The 18,494-nt window shown below is 48.1% G+C and overlaps 1 protein-coding gene across 9 annotated transcripts in view; it reads left to right on the forward strand.

Annotated features, from left to right (window-relative positions):
- Nucleotides 1-18,494, forward strand: part of LOC140421442 (1-phosphatidylinositol 4,5-bisphosphate phosphodiesterase beta-4-like) — a 677,584-nt gene that overhangs the window by 647,171 nt on the left and 11,919 nt on the right. The gene's annotated exons all lie outside the window — the stretch shown is intronic.

Genomic DNA, 18,494 nt, shown 5'->3' on the forward strand with positions numbered 1-18,494 from the left:
GAGATTGAATGACAGAAGTCTTAAACGGCCAAAGGGAATGGAGAGGGGGTAAGAAAAGAAACAAAAGATGCACCTGGAGCAGGTGAGCAGCTGACTGAGAGCAGAAATTGAGGGAAAAAAAAGGAAGCAAAATAGAACAGAGATTGTGGCCTGTAATTGTTGAATTCAATGCCGAGTCTAGAAGGCTGTAAAGTGCCTCATTGAAAGATACGTTGCTGTTCCTCAAGTTTACATTGAGCCTCACTGGAATGGTGCAGCAGGCCAAGGACAGAGATATCAGCGGGAGAGTAAAGTGGAGAATTAAAGTGTCAGGCCACCGGAAGCTCGGGGTCATGTTTGTGGAGTGATTAGCAATGTTCTGCAATCTATCCAAAAGTAGAGGAGACTGGCTTAAAGATGAGGCATGAAGGTTCAGTTAGGGCGCTCGAGAGTTAAAAGTTAGCTAGGAAGGACCTAAAGAGCGAGCTAAGAAGAGCAAGGAGGGGACATGAGAAGTCGTTGGCAGGTAGGATCAAGGATAACCCTAAAGCTTTCTATAGATATGTCAGGAATAAAAGAATGACTAGGGTAAGAGTAGGGCCAGTCAAGGACAGTTGTGGGAAGTTGTGCTTGGAGTCCGAGGAGATAGGAGAGGTGCTAAATGAATATTTTTCGTCAGTGTTCACACAGGAAAAAGACAATGTTGTCAAGGAGAATACTGAGATTCAGGCTACTAGACTAGAAGGGCTTGAGGTTCATAAGGAGGAGGTGTTAACAATTCTGGAAAGTGTGAAAATAGATAAGTTCCCTGGGCCGGATGGGATTTATCCTAGGATTCTCTGGGAAGCTAGGGAGGAGATTGCTGAGCCTTTGGCTTTGATCTTTAAGTCATCTTTGTCTACAGGAATAGTGCCAGAAGACTGGAGGATAGCAAATGTTGTCCCCCTTGTTCAAGAAGGGGAGTAGAGACAACCCCGGTAACTATAGACCAGTGAGCCTTACTTCTGTTGTGGGCAAAATCTTGGAAAGGTTTATAAGAGATAGGGTGTATAATCATCTGGAAAGGAATAATTTGATCAGACATAGTCAACACGGTTTTGTGAAGGGTAGGTCGTGCCTCACAAACCTTGTTGAGTTCTTTGAGAAGGTGACCAAACAGGTGGATGAGGGTAAAGCAGTTGATGTGGTGAATATGGATTTCAGTAAAGCGTTTGATAAGGTTCCCCACGGTAGGCTACTGCAGAAAATACGGAAGCATGGGATTCAGGGAGATTTAGCAGTTTGGATCAGAAATTGGCTAGCTGGAAGAAGACAAAGGGTGGTGATTGATGGGAAGTGTTCCGACTGGAGTCCAGTTACTAGTGGTGTACCACAAGGATCTGTTTTGGGGCCACTGCTGTTTGTCATTTTTATAAATGACCTGGAGGAGGGCGTAGAAGGATGGGTGAGTAAGTTTGCAGATGACACTAAAGTCGGTGGAGTTGTGGACAGTGCGGAAGGATGTTACAAGTTACAGAGGGACATAGATAAGCTGCAGCGCTGGGCTGAGAGGTGGCAAAAGGAGTTTAATGCAGAAAAGTGTGAGATGATTCATTTTGGAAGGAATAACAGGAAGACAGAGTACTGGGTTCATGGTAAGATTCTTGGCAGTGTGGATGAGCAGAGAGATCTCGGTGTCCATGTACATAGATCTCTGAAAGTTGCCACTCAGGTTGAGAGGGTTGTTCAGAAGGCGTACGGTGTGTTAGCTTTTATTGGTAGAGGGATTAAGTTTCGGAGTCATGAGGTCATGTTGCAGCTGTACAAAACTCTGGTGCGGCCGCATTTGGAGTATTGCGTGCAATTCTGGTCGCCGCATTATCGGAAGGACGTGGAAGCATTGGAAAGGGTGCAGAGGAGATTTACCAGAATGTTGCCTGGTATGGAGGGAAGATCTTATGAGGAAAGGCTGAGGGACTGTTTTCGTTAGAGAGGCTGTTTTCGTTAGAGAGAAGAAGGTTAAGAGGTGACTTAATTGAGGCATACAAGATGATCAGAGGATTGGATAGGGTGGACAGTGAGAGTCTTTTTCCTTGGATGGTGATGTCTAGCATGAGGGGACATAGCTTTAAATTGAGGGGAGATCGATATAAGACAGATGTCAGAGGTAGGTTCTTTACTCAAAGAGTAGTAAGGGCGTGGAATGCCCTGCCTGCAACAGTAGTGTACTCGCCAACACTAAGGGCATTCAAATGGTCATTGGATAGACATATGGATGATAAGGGAATAGTGTAGATGGGATTTAGAGTGGTTTCACAGGTCGGCGCAACATCGAGGGCCGAAGGGCCTGTACTGCGCTGTAATGTTCTATGTTCTATGTAACCCATTGTGTCAAGATTATTCAACAAGGGTCGCTCTAAGGACAGCCCTTAAAAGACTTGCCCTATCCTCTTTGGCCCTGGCTTCTGACATCTCTGACACAGCCATGAACACTCAGCATAGGCACAGCTTAGTCTTTGCAAGCATCATTTTATTAACTGAGGCTGGATTTGATGCAAAGTGGAGAATTCTGTACCTATGTTGCATTGGCTGATTGGGCTACTTTTGTGAAGGTTTCCCTCCTATTGCAGCGGGAAATATGGCTCCTGGGCTCACTTATTTGCGGGAGAGGCTGCACATGTCAATCTCCTGGCTGCGGAAAAATATCCCGCGATTAAGTTGGGGGGGCGGAACAGCCACATGAGGGAAACTCACCCACTTGTGGTGGGATGCCAGTTCAACTCATTATTGAGCTAGCTGACAACAATTATTCCTGAGCCCACCAGAACTTAGTTGGTCGCTCAGCTGGGGATTGCATGCTTGTGGCATGGTCTTCCTGATCCTCAAAGTCCACAGGCAAACCCAAAAGGCACTTAGTGCCAGATTGAGGGACAAGGCACTGGGAAGGGGCATGGCCACTGGAAGCCAGTCTCACCCTTGCCTCCAATTCCTCTGCCCCCGCCTCCTGCAACTCTGCCCTCACTCACTTGTGGGATGGTGTCCTCGGTGACACGAGGCCTTTCCCTGGGTACTTTACTGGCAGCAGCTGCTGCTACCGGTGATGCTGCCTGTAATGGAGAGCTGCGGGTCTCCGATTGGTAGCTCTGAGTAGGTGGGACTTTTGTACCTGAGGTCCTAAATTACAGGGAAGTTCTGAACTGTCCAGTTATTGGCAGGCATTTAATCCAGTTGGGCCTCTTCCTCAGAGGTTATATGTTTGTTCCAATGGTTCTCTGACTGGTGGCCTTTTACATTCGGTTCCGTTCTAGGTGTCTTGAAGCAACATTTCAGGTGCTGGACTTATCACATGGCATTTTGGTATACAACACTCAAGGGTTTGATCGCTATACCAACCAGAGAGCCAGAAAGCTGAAATAAGGAGATGTCCACTTTCATCCAAGGATGGATGAAATTGAGAGCCCAGAAGACATTCTCTGCTTAGCCAACTTGGCTGGCAGTAAGAGACGTAACAACATCCTCTCTCATTAACGAAACCTTTGCAAAAGTATCCCAACCACCCAATGCATAGATGGTCTTCTCCACATGTACACAACGCAGTTACTGAGTATACGCTCATCAAAATTGGCCTTCTTGATAGTTTAATTAGCACGGGTCCAATTCCTTTGAAACTGCTATTAGCCTTGCTCATAAAATTGTTGAATATTAATCGCTCAGAACTGGGCTAGTATGAACCATCCCAAGAAAATTCTTGATGCAGTTCAGTAGAAGCGAAACCAAATCTCATGCCATATTGGTGAATTTGTGAGTATTTGTTGCTTCTACGCTGTTCTTTCTTCTTGGTGACAACTGGATTTTGTTCGACAATAGTCCCTGGAATACTGTGGAAAGAAACCCAGCAGAAAATCCCATTATGCCTCATCTCTGATCCTACTTGCAGCTACCTGGATTCACTTTCCTCTCCTGCCAGAGGGTGGTAAACCGCCCCAAGTCCAGCCCTGGCCCACCATGCATGAAGGTCAGCAAAGAGGCAAGACCCAGGTACCTATCTGGCCTGCTGACAATGACGTGGACCCTGGAACAGTGACTGGTAGGCCCTCTCTGGAGGATATTGGACTGCGGGCATTCAGTAGTCACCTACTCTCTCTTCCTCATAGTCCTGATATACCTACTTATTGAGACCTTCGACTCACTGCGAGATTTTTCTCCTGTTATTTTGAAAGTAATTATTTGGGTTCTGCTGCCTCTTTTAATGGTGCTTTCTCCACACCGAGTGCTGTGATATGGCCAACATTGTTTCCTAGCAGTAAAAACCTCCACTTTTCGTGCTGACAAAGATCTTGTTGACACCCACCCTATACAGATAAAGGGCCGGTTTAGCTCAGTTGGCTGGACAGCTGGTTTGTGATGCAGAGTGAGCGCGGGATCAAATCCTGTACCGACTTTTGTTATTCATGAAGGCCCCGCCTTAACATAGAACATACAGTGCAGAAGGAGGCCATTCGGCCCATCAAATCTGCACCGACCCACTTAAGCCCTCACTTCCACCCTATCCCCGTAACCCAATAACCCCTCCTAACCTTTTTGGACACTAAGGGCAATTTAGCATGGCCAATCCACCTAACCGGCACATCTTTGGACTGTGGGAGGAAACCGGAGCACCCGGAAGAAACGCACGCAGACACTGGGAGAACGTGCAGACTCCGCAGTGACCCAAGCGGGGAATCGAACCTGGGACCCTGGCGCTGTGAAGCCACAGTGCTAATCACTTGTGCTGCCCGGTGCTGCCTTCTCTTTTTAAAAATATTTTTATGAGGCCATTTGTATATGCAGTAAATACAAACCAATACAAGAGGAAGAACAAACAGGAACATCATAATAAAAAACATTTTAATTTAAAAATATTTTATTGAGGTATTTGAAAAAAAATTTATAACAGTGACTTAAACAATGACATCAACATGGTAAAATGAAAATTCCCCCCCCCCCCCCCCCCCCCAGCCCAATCTTCACGCACATCAACCATACAACAACAATCCCACCCCACTCCCCTTGGAATGCTGCATCTGCTGACATTTTAATTTTCCCCAAGAAAGTCGACGAACGGCTGCCACCTCCGGGTGAACCCGACCATTGACCCTCTTAAGGCGAACTTTATTTTCTCGAGACTGGGAAACCCAGTCATGTCACTAACCCAGGTCTCTACACTCGGGGGCTTCGAGTCCCTCCACATTAATAAGATCTGACTCCGGGCTACCAGGGAGGCAAAGGCCAAGACATCAGCCTCTTTCGCCTCCTGAACTCCCGGCTCTTCCGACACTCCAAAGATCGCTACCGCCAGACTCGGCACCACCCGTGTTTTTAGCGCCGTGGTCATTGCCTTAGCAAAATCTTGCCAAAGCCATCTAAGCTTCGGGCTTGCCCAAATCATGTGGACATGATTTGCTGGGCTTCCCGCGCACCTCTCACACCTGTCCTCTACCCCGAAAAACCTGCTCATCCTAGCCGCTGTCATGTGTGCCCGGTGGACTACCTTAAATTGTATATATCTCCCCCCCCCCCCCTCCCCCACTGACACCACAATTCTCCTTGAAGAAATCGATGAATGGCTTCCATCTCCGGGCAAACCCATCAACCGACCCTCTTAAGTCAAACTTGATTTTCTCCAGCCTTGGGAACTCCGCCAGGTCATTCACACACACACTCCTGGTTTCAGTAGCTGCGAGTCCCTCCACTCTAGCAAAATCCGTCTCCAGGCCTCCAGAGAGGCAAAGGCCAGGACATCGGCCTCTCTTGCCCTCAGGACTCCCCTGTCTTCTGACACGCCAAATGCTGCCATTCCTGGGCTCGGGGCCACCTTCACCTTCAACATCGCGGACATTACGTCCATGAACCCCTGCCAGAACCCCTTTAATTTCGGACATGCCCAAAACATGTGAACATAGTTCGCAGGCCTCCCCGCGCACAGCCCACACCTGTCCTCCTGCCCCCTCAAAAAACCTGCTCATCCTAGCCACTGTCTTGTGTGTCCTATGTATTACCTTAAACTGGATAAGCCTGAGCCTTGCACACAACGAGATGCATTCACCCTCCCCAGAGTCTCCTCCTACAATTCAGCCTCCATTCCTCCTCCCATTTCCACTTGACTTTGTCTACTTGGGCTCCCTCCCAGTCCATTAGCTTCTTGTAGATCTCAGTTACCTCCCCCACTCCATCCCTCGATAGCATCTTATCCTGCAATCCCAAAGGTGGCGAACCGGGAACGGAAGACATCTGCTTCCTCACAAAGTCCCGGACCTGAAGGTATCTGAACCCATTCCCACTGGGCAGCTCATATGTCCTCGAAACCTGTGATTGTAGCAAATTGGTGTTCACACCAAGGCACCTTACAACCTCAGATGCTGCTGCCACTGCCCCCATATGATCAATTGGTGCTAGTCCAAGTCCAGGATCTTCCGCAACACCCGCTTCATAAACTCCACCTCATCCCAGTTTGGGGCATAAACAATTACTCAAAACCACAGTCATCCCCTCCAGTTTCCGACTCACCATAACAAACCTCCCCCCCCGATTCTGCCACAGTGTTCCCCCCCTCAGACGCCACCTGTTTGTTTACCAACACCGCCACCTCCCGGGTCTTCAAATCTAATCCTGAATGAAAGACTTGCCCTACCCACCCTTTCCTTAGCCTAGTCTGATCCCCGATCTTAAAGGGTGTTTCTTGCAAAAAGGCCATGTCAGCCTTCAAGCTCCTCAAGTGCGCAAACATACGCAACCATTTGAGTGGCCCATTCAGCCCTCCCACGTTCCATGTCACGCAACCCTCCAGACGCACCCTCGGATGCCCACCATCACCACTCCTTTTCTTGCTGTGCCACAGCAACCACACCGTTGTCAACAGCCCCCTCTTCCCTCCCCCCCCCCCCCCCCCCCCCCCCCCCCCCCACTGAGCAAAACAACAATCCCACCCCGTCTACTACGCTAACCATCTGGCCACCCCCCTCCCGTTAACTAGCCCGCCCAACTAGCCTGCAGCCCGCGCCCAAGGCGCCTGAGCCTCTGGTGTCCCAAAATAATGTCCTCGGCTATTAAAAGTCACACAAACTTTACCCTCTTCTTAAAGTGGACAACCTTCACCCGATTGAATCCGGCTCTCTTCACCAGGTCTGCGCCCAGGTCCTGGTACACCCGAACCTCGTTGCCTTCCCAGCTGCACCTCAGCTGTCTGCCCACTTCAATATCTTCTCCTTATCAAGGAATCGGTGGAGACGCACTACCATCCCCCTTGGTGGCTCGTTCGCCTGCGGCTTCCTCATTGCCCGGTCGACCTCCACGGACTGGTTGAAGGCTTCCTCCCCCATCCACTTCTCCAGCATCTTGGCTACATATGAGCCAGGGTCCGCCATCTCGATGCCTTCAGGCACCCCCACGATTCTTAGATTTTGTCTCCAGGAGCAATTCTCCAGGTCCTCCACCTACTTTAGACGCTTCCTGGTCTCCACAATGTCAGCCCCAACGAGCTAAGCTGCTCGTCATGCTCCCCCACTGCTCCTCGACTTTCCGAATAGCCTTTCTCTGGGACTCCAGCATCTGTTCCGCACGATCAATTCCCGCTTTTAATGGTTCCACCGCCTTGGTTAGGTCCTCCTGGGCTTCCCTCCTCTGCCGGCTGAACTTCTCATTTAAGAAGTCTACCAGCAGCTCCATTGACCACAGGCTTGCAGGGCTGACCATTTATCCTCCACTATCTTCACCTGTGGTGCATAAAGATTCTCTTGCTCCAGCAGCTCCCTTCTTCTCGACCCCCACGTCTGGTCCATGGATCCATCCACCAGCACCACCAGTGGAGTTTTCCTCCGTCACCTCCACACCTTTTTTCAGCAAAACCATCCGCCCAGCAAACGGGGGCCAGGTCCAAAATAACTGCCTCGACATGGAGCTGCCAAATGTGCGACCACTCAGTCCATGGCCGCCACCGGAAGCCGAAGGCCCCAATTCTCAACCTTGCTCCTCGCCTGAGGTGCAGTGACCCTCAGGTTAAATCACCACCAGTCAGCTCTCCCCTTCAAAGGGGAAAGCAGCCTATGGTCATCTGGGACTACGGCGTCTTCCCTTACTTTTCAGATGAACAGCTCCAACCCGGCACAGTAGGTGGAGGCCAAGGAGCCACCCAAACCCTTCTCTGGCAGCGCAACCATCTGCCCTATTCGGCTTTCTGCTACATCTGTTATTTGAGGAATGGGCTGGCGAAACCAGATGTGACGTTGCTCTTGAAGGGACCAGCTTCTTCTACACGTTCACCAACCAGGCACAATCGCTGAGCGCATTCATTTAGCTGAGAGGTGGCAGACCTTTCAACCGCAGCAACTTCGATGGCATAAACGGTACAGAAACAGGCCATTCAGCCCGACCAATCCATGCAGGTATTTATGCTCCACTCGAGCCTCCTTCCTCTTCTCATTGACATCTGCTGTCGTAACCATGTGTTCCCTTCCACGTCAAATGTTTATCTAGTGTCCACTTAAATGTATCTGTGTGCGCGGTTCTACCAACGCTGAAACCTCGCACGAGTCACCTGACTCACAGCGCCCGGCGTGACTTGGATCGCGCCCCCGCTGGACTTGGTCCGGGTAATCATTTAACTTTGCATGTCCACCTTGACCCACAGGCGCCATGGAGGTACCAGCCACACCGGCAATGCCTCAGTCAGACGCCAATTAGTACTGGTCTCCACAAGCAGAGATCAGGCATGACGGCCACTCGGGGGTCTCGGATACCATTGGAGCCCCCAGGGTAGTCAGGGCAGGGCAATATCCTTAGCACGAACAGAGTGCCGGGGCACTATCCAGGTGCCAGGGTGGCCAGGTGCGAGATTGGTACTGCTAAGTGTCAGGGCATAAGGGGGCATGCCCATCAAAGGGGGGATGAGGGGGAGGGGTAGGAAGAGTGGGGGATGTAGGGGAGGTATGAAGGGGTCTCATTAAGGTTGGGGGGGGGGGTGAAGTGATGGGCTCCTAGAAAAGGGAGGTGCAAAAAGGTGGTAGAGGTGCCTGCAAAGCGGGAGGCCATTTACGACCCCTTAGTGGGGCGAGCTCACTTGGGGGCCGGTAATGTCTGCGGTGGGTGGCATTCCCTGCGAGTGGGGATTGTGAGGGACCCTCAAGCTCACTTAGAGATTGGGGCACCCTTTCAAAATGGCGCCACGATCGCAAAGGAGACGGTCTCTCTGCTGAACAAAATTTCAAGTGTGGGCTAGATTGGGCAGAAACTCCCCAAGGCCCCCAAAAAACTAGGAACACGATCTACCAGCCATGTTGCGCCTGAAAGTGAGCGCGCCGCACTGCAGTGTGCCCAGTAGATGTCGGGCAACCTCACTTTCAGGATCTACCCGGCTTGCTGCACCTTGCGAGATCTAACACGATCTCGCAAGTTGTTGCGATGTGAGTCCCACCCATTGTGGGCAGTATCACTTTATGGCAAATCTGCATATTAGAGTGAGACAGATAGTCTCACTCTAATATGCACTTCCATGAGGTAACCGAGGCTTTGGGATTCATCCCCTTCGCCTCAGAGACCTCGGCTAGAGCCGTTCAGCACTGGTCCCCACAAATGGGGACCAGACAGAATGACATTTGTGGTGGTCTTCCAGGGGTTGGAAGCCCCAGGTGCATGCCCTCTGGGCAGGGTGGTACCCTGCCACTACTGATGCCTCTTGGGCACACTGGCAGTGCCACCTGAGCACCAGCCTGGCACTGCCAAACTGCCCTGATGGCACTTTCCAGCTGGCAGCGGCATTGGCAGGCTGGCATTTTTTAAAAACTTGAAGGGAATCGGTTCCGGGGTGCCATGTGCAAATGAGTTGAGGTGCGGGAGGGCCCGAGGACCCCCTTATCGTGAGTTAGGGCTTTGGGGGTTCCGTCGGGGGCTCGGGAGATCAGGACGCCATTTAAAAATGGGATCCCGATCTCTCCCTGAGCTGAGGAGTTCCAGCGAATGGGGCTCCTCAGTGCAGGAAACAGGACTATGTGCAGCCTCGGCTGGGAGTTCCCTGCTGAGGCCCCATATCTAACTGGCGTCATGTTAGATAACGTTGTGTTTCTCAGCAATGCAAGCACCAGGAAACACGCGGCTAAACACGCTCGCTATGGGGTTCTGATCCCATTTGCTTATATTGGGCCCTCGGTGTGGGTGATTACCGGTCTGGATCTCACCCAAAAAGCCGGCGGGAAACACCCCGCCAAACCCCCCCCAAAAAATTACACGGTGAGAAAATATTTAGCTGAATCACCCCCTTTATCTATATTGCTTGTATTTATATCGCACCTTTCATGTAATAAAACATTTAAGTTAAAGTGCTTTACAGGAACATTATAAAACAAAAGTATGAGACTGAGTCACAAAAAGAGGTATTGGGTCAGATGACCGAAAGCTGGTCAAATAAGTAGGAGTCTTAAAGGAGGAAAGAGATGTGGAGAGGAAATTCTAGAGCTTGAGGCGTCGGTAACCGAAAACACAGCCACCAATTGCAGAGCAAATAAAACCAGGGATGAGCAAGTAACCAAAATTGGATGGGTGCAGGTATCTCAGAGGGTTGTGGGGCTGGAGGGGATGACCAGTAAAGAGGGGCAAGAACATGGCTGAACTTGAAAACAAGGATGTGAGAATTTTGAAATCGGGACCGAAAATCTCCTGCCGTTGGGACTCTCTGTTCTCACCGGCAGCGGACCCCCACCGGCTGGTTACCTGGCGGCGCGGGGTGGCTTCAATGGGAAATCCCATTGACATGCGGCGGGAAGAGAGAATGCCACCAGCAGCAAACAGCACACGGCTGGGGGACCGGAGAGTCCAGCCCCAGATGTCTCTTAGCTGGAAGCCAATGTAGGTCAATGAGCATGTAGGTGATAGAGGAATGGAACTCAGTGTGAGTTTAGACATGGGCAGCACGGTTTTGAATAACATCAACCTTATTGTGATAATGCTAGCAGGGAAGCCCTGTATAATAATTCTCTACATTGGAGCTCCGCACAGGTTGATCTCAGGCACTCTCTGTTAGGTATCTTCTGATTCACAAAATGGACCCAGACAAGTTTCTACCCAAGCCTTTGTCTCCGTTCCCGAGCATTCATTTGAGGTCTGAACAACGGAAACGCAACTTAAATGTTATTAGTATGAAAGGCCACCTTGTGGTGCAGTGGGCAGCAACCCTGCCTCTGAGCCAGAAGCTCTGGGTTCGAGCCCGACCCCAGGACTTGATGGCCAAGAAAGATACGTTCATAACGCGGCCAAACAGGTTGAGTATTAACCTGCAAAATCCTTCCAAATACGCCAATGGCAGTGCTAAGAGGCTGGAGAGACTCCTAGTCAGCCCCTCTTGATGTGGAGTGGGGCCCTTCAAGCTTCAGGTCCCTGGCGACAGACTAGGGACCTGTTCCAGTAGCTATGGAAACAGACGAAAGCCCGCCTCAGTGCACCACAAGGGGTGGGAAGACAATTTGAATTGGATGGATTCATATAAAGCATTTCAGTTCCTCTCCTAATCTAATCTGAAAACTCTGCTAATTTCAGGGCAAGTTAACTCTGACACAAAGTTCACTTTAAATTTTAACTGTTAGAAATTCAGACAAAGGTGGCACGGTAGCACAGTGGTTAGCACTGTTGTTTCACAACACCAGGAACCCGGTTTGATTCCCGGCGTGGGTCACTGCAGAATCTGCACCTTCTCCCCGTGTCTGTGGGTTTCCTCCGGATGCTCTGGTTTCCTCCCACAAGTTCCGAAAGACGTGCTCATTAGATAATTTGGACATTCTGAATTCTCCCTCTGTGTTCCCGAACAGGCGCCGGAATGTGGCGATTTGGGGATTTTCACAGTAACTTCATTGCAGTGTTAATGTAAGCCTACTTGTGACACTAATAAAGATTATTATTATATTTCTGTGGCAATTTTTAAAGTGGATTTGGATCATTTATGATGCAGGCCGATGGAAAACAGGATTGTATTTCTCATTTATTTTGAGCCATATCATTGGATGTTGGTTGCCATGGTGCCATAATTACCTTGAGCATTTTCATCGTAGTCATTTGGAGTTCACCATTGTTTCAGTTTCGTGATTTTTGATTGTAGTTTCTAAATTTGCTGCATAGTTTTGCGCAGACTAACTTGTTTTTATGTCCCTTTCTTCCAACTGATTTTCACGTCAGAACCTTTCTTGTTTTCTTGGCAATGGACTTCCAAACCTTGCCTTTCATTCAAAAGAAGGTAAATTTCAGTAATTTATTCACAGAAGTGAGGGAAAGAAATGACAAATCTCTGTCAAATCACCATTCAAATGTTGTTTTTCCCAGGCTGAAAAACCTAAAACCCTCCAACCTTCGGACTCCTGACACTAGAAATCTGCCTCATGGCTCCTCTCTGCACTCACTTCAAAGGTGGATGCATTAGGATTATGAAATTCAAAACCCTTCAGTAATATCATTCCGACCCCAGCTTATTTTAAACAGATCTTCATATACAGAGCAGGATAATCTCTGAAAATGTCACTGGTATGTGTGAACCAAATATCAAAGGCATTTTAAATTCCAAAAAAGCATAAAATGGAGATATTGGGCGTTGACCTAACATCGAAGTGTAAGCCTGCGAAGCCTTCAGCGAGGCGGGGAGAAGGTGCTGGGCAAAGGCACTTGAGGGGAGCAGCGGGATGACCATTGACCTCCAGGCCAGGGCAACTAACTAAAAAGAACAGAGGCCACCAGGCCATGTAGCCAGAAGCCAGGCCGCCAATCAGAAGCACATGCACTCATCGAAGTTGGAGGCCCGGCAACCCGAGCGAGAGTGAGCAGAGCAACAGTCGGGAAGTGCGAAGAAGGCCAGACAAGCACCGGCATGGTTTGGAGGGGAATCGGGGAGCAATGGCAGTGGCCAGATGGCGAAGGCGAGAGAGAGCAGAGGCCGGGTCAGATAGCCCGAAGCTCACACCGTCATCGAGGCTCGAGGCCCTCGCCACTCAGTTGGGAGCCAAGAGGTGACCAGAGACGTCAATGGGGGCGGGCATGATGTGGGGCTCTTACAAAGAACTGTGCCCCAAAAGTGCAAGTCCGTCTCTGTTCATAAGTCTAAGGCCCCTCTTGCTTCACCGGATTCACCTGCAGTTCTGGCCCCTTCTCAACCTTGCCTGAGGTGTGGTGACCCTCGGTTTAAATCATCACCACTCCGCTCTCCCCCTCAAAGGGAAAAGAAGCATATGGTCATCTGGGACTATGGCAACTTTACTGAATGTTAAATACGAGAAGAGTCAGTGCAACATTCCTCATGGCAATAAGAAGCACCACTACAGAAACATCGGGACAAGAATGGTCCATTTAGATCCATGGACCTGTTCGGCCATTGATTGAGATGATGGTGGTCCATGATGGAATTTAAGTTTAATTAGTACGTCTGGAATATTAAGCAGATCTCAGTAATTGTGAACATGACATCGATTGTCATAATACCCCATCTGGTTCGCGAATGTCCGTTTGGGAAGGAAATCTGCCATCCTTACCCGGTCTGGCCTACATGTGACTTAAGACCCACAGCAATCTAGTTGACTCTTGACTGCCCTAGCAAGCCACTGGACAACAAAAGCTGGCATATCCAGCAACACCTACATCCTATGAAAGAGTAGAATAAAAGGTACTGCTTGCCTTATGAAATGGGTGAATGATTGGGTGGATCGTCAAACCTTTAGGAAAAGACATTGTAAAAAAATGCAGCAGCTAATTTGCACTCAGCTAACCCTCACAAACTGCAATGTATTAATGACAAGATCATCTGCTTTTTGAGGGATAACTATTGCTAAGGATGCCAGGGAGGGCGACTCCATGGAGGGATTTTCAAACTGGGGTGAGATTTTTAAAACCAATTCCGCCTTCATTGACACTGACCAGTAACTCCCCTGACCCTAAGTCCAGCACCAGTAAACTGGAAGGAATTGCTGCGGATAGTGCGGTTTCTACAGAGAGTTGAGTTGGGCCTCATTCTGTAGAACATCCTCCAGTACCAGTATATGGGAGAGTTTCAGACTTAGCTGGGACACCCTTTGTCACTGTAAGAGAAACATTGGGCGGGATTCTGCGACCTCCCAGCCGCTTGTTTCTCGACAGTGGGAGGAGGCGCGCCATTCGCTGTCAATGGGAATCCTCATTGAAGCCACCTCAAGCTGCTGGGAAAACCGCAAGAGGGTGCACAGCCGGTGGGACCAGAGAATACCGCCGAGGTGGGCGGCCGGAGAATTCTGGCCATTGTTTCCTTTGTGAGATGAGGGACCGAGTTCTCCCACGCCTTCCTCAGCGGAGGATGGGTGTCAGACACCCGAAAATTTGTTTTACACCAGTGTGCATTCACAGCGAGATTTTCCATTGGTGCTTGCCATGGCGGATTGGCAGTCTTGCTGGAGGCCGGCATGAACTTCATTTGAATCCCGCTAATGTGGTGCAGGTGGAGGCCCGAACCACCCTTGCCTAATTCGCCGCGGCACCAGCAGGAAAACACACATTGGTGTGAAACATATTTTGAACAACATGGCGTGCAGATATTGGGTCTCGCCTAAATAATGCCTGGGGCTGCCATTGGAATTCAGGCTGGAGGCCGACAGCAACCCTAGACGATAGAATACCACAGTAGTAGGTGGGCATGGTGGGGGGGGAGCTTCTACAGGTGGACCTTCCAGATTCAGTGTCCTGGAGGGGGTATCCAGAGTGCATCCCTAGAGTCCCGTCTTCTTTCTCAGGAAGTTCATCTTCGGGTCTCAAAGTGCTCCCGAAGACCCAACTTCATTTTCAGACAGGTTCACCTTCTTTCTCTAACAATGGGTCAGTGGCGTTGGCCGCCTTTTTAATATGGCGCTCAGATAGGATGGCGAATGAATCGCCACCAGGCCTACCCTGCCATGGAATGTGGCACGAAACACTTAGTTGCATAATTAACGAAGGCAGGCCGGATGATCTGGCATGTTTTCCCAACGGCCTCCGCAGCAGGAAACATTCCACGTTCCCGTCCCTGCCAGGGGACCCAGCCGTCAGATGAGAAAATGCCATCCTCGATCTTTAGGCACCTTTACTACGCAAATGCTGTTATGGAAACACATCGGTTAAGTTCATTTCTGGGAACCTTGCAACATTTGAGAGTTGGATAATATCAGGGCACCTTTCGACTTCAGCTTTATGAAGGAAATTAGCAGGTCTTTGACAGCGAGGGACTTTAGGGTTGAACTGGCAAGGTAACTAGGGGTTGGTTGGACACTCAAGGGGCCTTTGGGCAATCCAGAGGTGGAGGTTGGGCCGGGTTGGTTTTGGGAGCAGTCCCAATTGGGGGAGGGGGGTGCGCGGAGAGATATCAAGTTGAATCTAAAAGATCCCTGGCTAAAATTTTTGCTTTTTTTATATAGTGCCTTTATCACATCTTTCAAAAATATACCAAAATGCATCACATGCAATTAATCACTTAGAAGTGCAGTTATCGTTGTTATGTAAGAAAAATATAAGGTAAGGCCACTGTTAACAATCCAGAGGAGGTGGAGATAGCTTTCCATTTAAAAGCTGAAAATTAGACCTTGCAATTACACATTTTGACGCAACCACCCACTCCCTCTCCTCCATACAGTCATCTGCACATTAAATCACCCTGTGTTATTCACCCACATAATATCTGAAATCACGAACAATCAGTCAAATGCCAGTTTATACATTTTGATAATACATCGTATATCATCTGACTCATACACAACAATAACAAAAAAATCTTAACAATCATGTTAAAATCAGAAGCTGCCACCTCCTAAAATACAAATCACAGCATTGTCTCACTGTCCTTGTAATCTATTTGATGTAAGGTTACTTATATCGCAAAGTCAGAAACAGATTAGCATTGATTAAACACATTAGGAATGTTTTTTAATGCACTACACGCCAATACAATTTATCACTGCTCTCAGTTTGTTACCTTGGTGACGTTTAAGCAGCAGCTATTCAACATAGCTTGATTCAGTTTCCTCTTCCCAGTTTACTCTTGTTTAAACAAGGAACCATTGTTCTGTGCCGTTGAGTAAAAATGTTTAAACTACCCTTGACACACAAGGTCCATGTGCGGAAAAATAGCGGCGTACAGTTTCTCTCAATCTGCCAACGTAATTTTGGCAACAGGTTAGCAGAACCCCTGGAGAAGTGACCATGGATGTATTTCAGCTGGGCTCCCACCCAAGTTGTGGCAGAAGAACGAGATTGCCCCTGCAAAAATTTCACCTTAAACTGCCTCAGCAGTTGTCCTCACTGCTGCCCATGCCCATTGTGTTGGAGTTATTTAGGAGCTTAACTGCGTTGCTATTTTTGCTTTTTTTTTTCTATCCTGGCACACTTTTAAATCAGTTTGTAGAAAATCGACATTTTCATAGTGATGTTTGTGGACACTTGCATGGGGAAATATGTGGAAAACCGGCTGGTTAGCCCTTTTAACCTGCAACGTAACAAATACAATGCAGGCAGTTCTCTCAATTCCTTCTATTATGAAGATGATTGATTGCTCTCTTCCACTGAAATGGATTATTAAATTAGAAACTTTCCCCATTCTCTCCCCTTGTTACCTTAACCTGCGAGAACATTTCATCTGCTTGGCCTTAACCCTTCCCTACTGGGTCTGACCACTCTTCACATTTCCCCCGGATTCTTGGGCAAGATCAGATACGCAATAGCACAAAGAATTCAACCTTGCATTCCTTAACTCAGTGGCACCGCACATTGGTTCTCAACCTTTGTGTTAAGGACAAGAAAGCACTACAGTCTCGGTTTGCAAGCTACATCAAAGAACATCGCATGACTAGATAAAATGAAGGAATTTCTATAATTGAAAATAAACTGTGCTTTAAGTTATAAACCAAAGAAGAATGTAAAGGTTTTCCTACACATTGAAATCCTAACAGACAGCACCAACAATATTAGCACAAATTAAGCTATTTTCACATTTAAAAGACATACCTTAAAACATAGTCGCTGTTGTCTGATACCTCGTTCTCAGAATAATTCAACTATGTCATGGTAACAGGAATATTTTCAAATTATTCTCAGGAAGGGAATGGGTAAAATGAATCATAGCTTCATAAAAATAGGAATAATTTGAGTGCCCAATAGATCTAATCCACATCATTATCTTTTATATAATTTGTTCAAATGCCTTATTATATAATTTACTTGCGTATTGGTTCGACATGCCATTACGTTTTTTTAAAATCTAGATATGAATTTTGTCATTTGATGGAAATGACTGTAATTATTGCTACTTAAGTGGCCTGCTGATGTTTTTTATGCTAAAATCTGTCGTGGATAAAACAATCCGATATTATAGGCAGGCTCCCAAAGAGCAATGGTGTAGGACAGGGTGGAAGTGATGGGGTCGGCACACCTATAGGATCCTCGGTGAGACAAGTTACAACTTACACGGGGGAAGTGGTTTTCTTTGCTGAGGACTGTGCAAAAAGATTTCTCTCTTATATGAATTTCTCATGTGCTTTTTCTGTCCCCTCATCTTTGCATCTCAAACCAGGATCTAGCATTACAGTGCTCTTTGTACCTTTCCACTCCAATTGCTCTAGTTTGGTCCTCTGTATGAAATTGGCTGCAAGATTAATACCTGAACTTAGACTAAGCCAGGAACTGAACTCTGAAGAGCGATTATGGATTCTGAGACGTTCTTCCCTTGAACAGAGACGACTTAAAGCAGGTCTTATACAGGGTTTTGGAAAAGTTCTTGTCAATTGACAACTTAAGATTGTTTGCCATCTAAGGAATTCCAGTGCAGAGGGGCTTAGATGCAAGGAGAGGTAAAATTAAACGGGTAATTGACAGAATTTGCTTTTTCTTTAATTTTTTTTAGATTTTCCAATTAAGGGACGATTAAGCATGGCCAATCCACCAACCCTGCACATCTTTGAGTTATGGGGGTGAAACGCACACAGACACGGTGTCACAGTAGTTATCACTACTGCCAGAGACCCAGGTTCGATTCCGACTCTGGTGACTGTCTGTGAAGTTTGCACATTCTTCCTGTGTGTGCGTGGGTTTCCTCCGGGTGCTCTGGTTTCCTCCCACAGTCCAAAGATGTTCAGGTTAGGTGGATTGACAATGCTAAATTGTCCCTAGGTGGGGTTACGGAGCTAGGTTGGGAATTGTGTCTAGGTACGGTGCTCTTTCAGAGGGTCGGTATAGATTTGTTGGGCCAAATGGCCCCCTCCTGCACTGTAGGGATTCTATGAAGGTGAAAACTCCACATGGACAGTGACCCGGGGCCAAGATTGAACCTGGGTCCTCGGCACCGTGATGCAGCAGTGCTAACCACAGCATCACCGTGCTGTCCCTTCAGACAGAATTTGCTGCACAAAAAGGTTGATTGAATAGAATAAGCTGCCAGCACTGCTGGTCAAATGGAGAATTTTGAAACGGTTTCAAAAGGGAAGTAGGTAACCAAAGGTATCGCAGGTTATTAAATTTATAAGTGATATATAGAAGTGGGTGTT

The sequence above is a fragment of the Scyliorhinus torazame genome, chromosome 1 (assembly GCF_047496885.1).
Source record: "Scyliorhinus torazame isolate Kashiwa2021f chromosome 1, sScyTor2.1, whole genome shotgun sequence".
Taxonomy (NCBI): domain Eukaryota; kingdom Metazoa; phylum Chordata; class Chondrichthyes; order Carcharhiniformes; family Scyliorhinidae; genus Scyliorhinus; species Scyliorhinus torazame.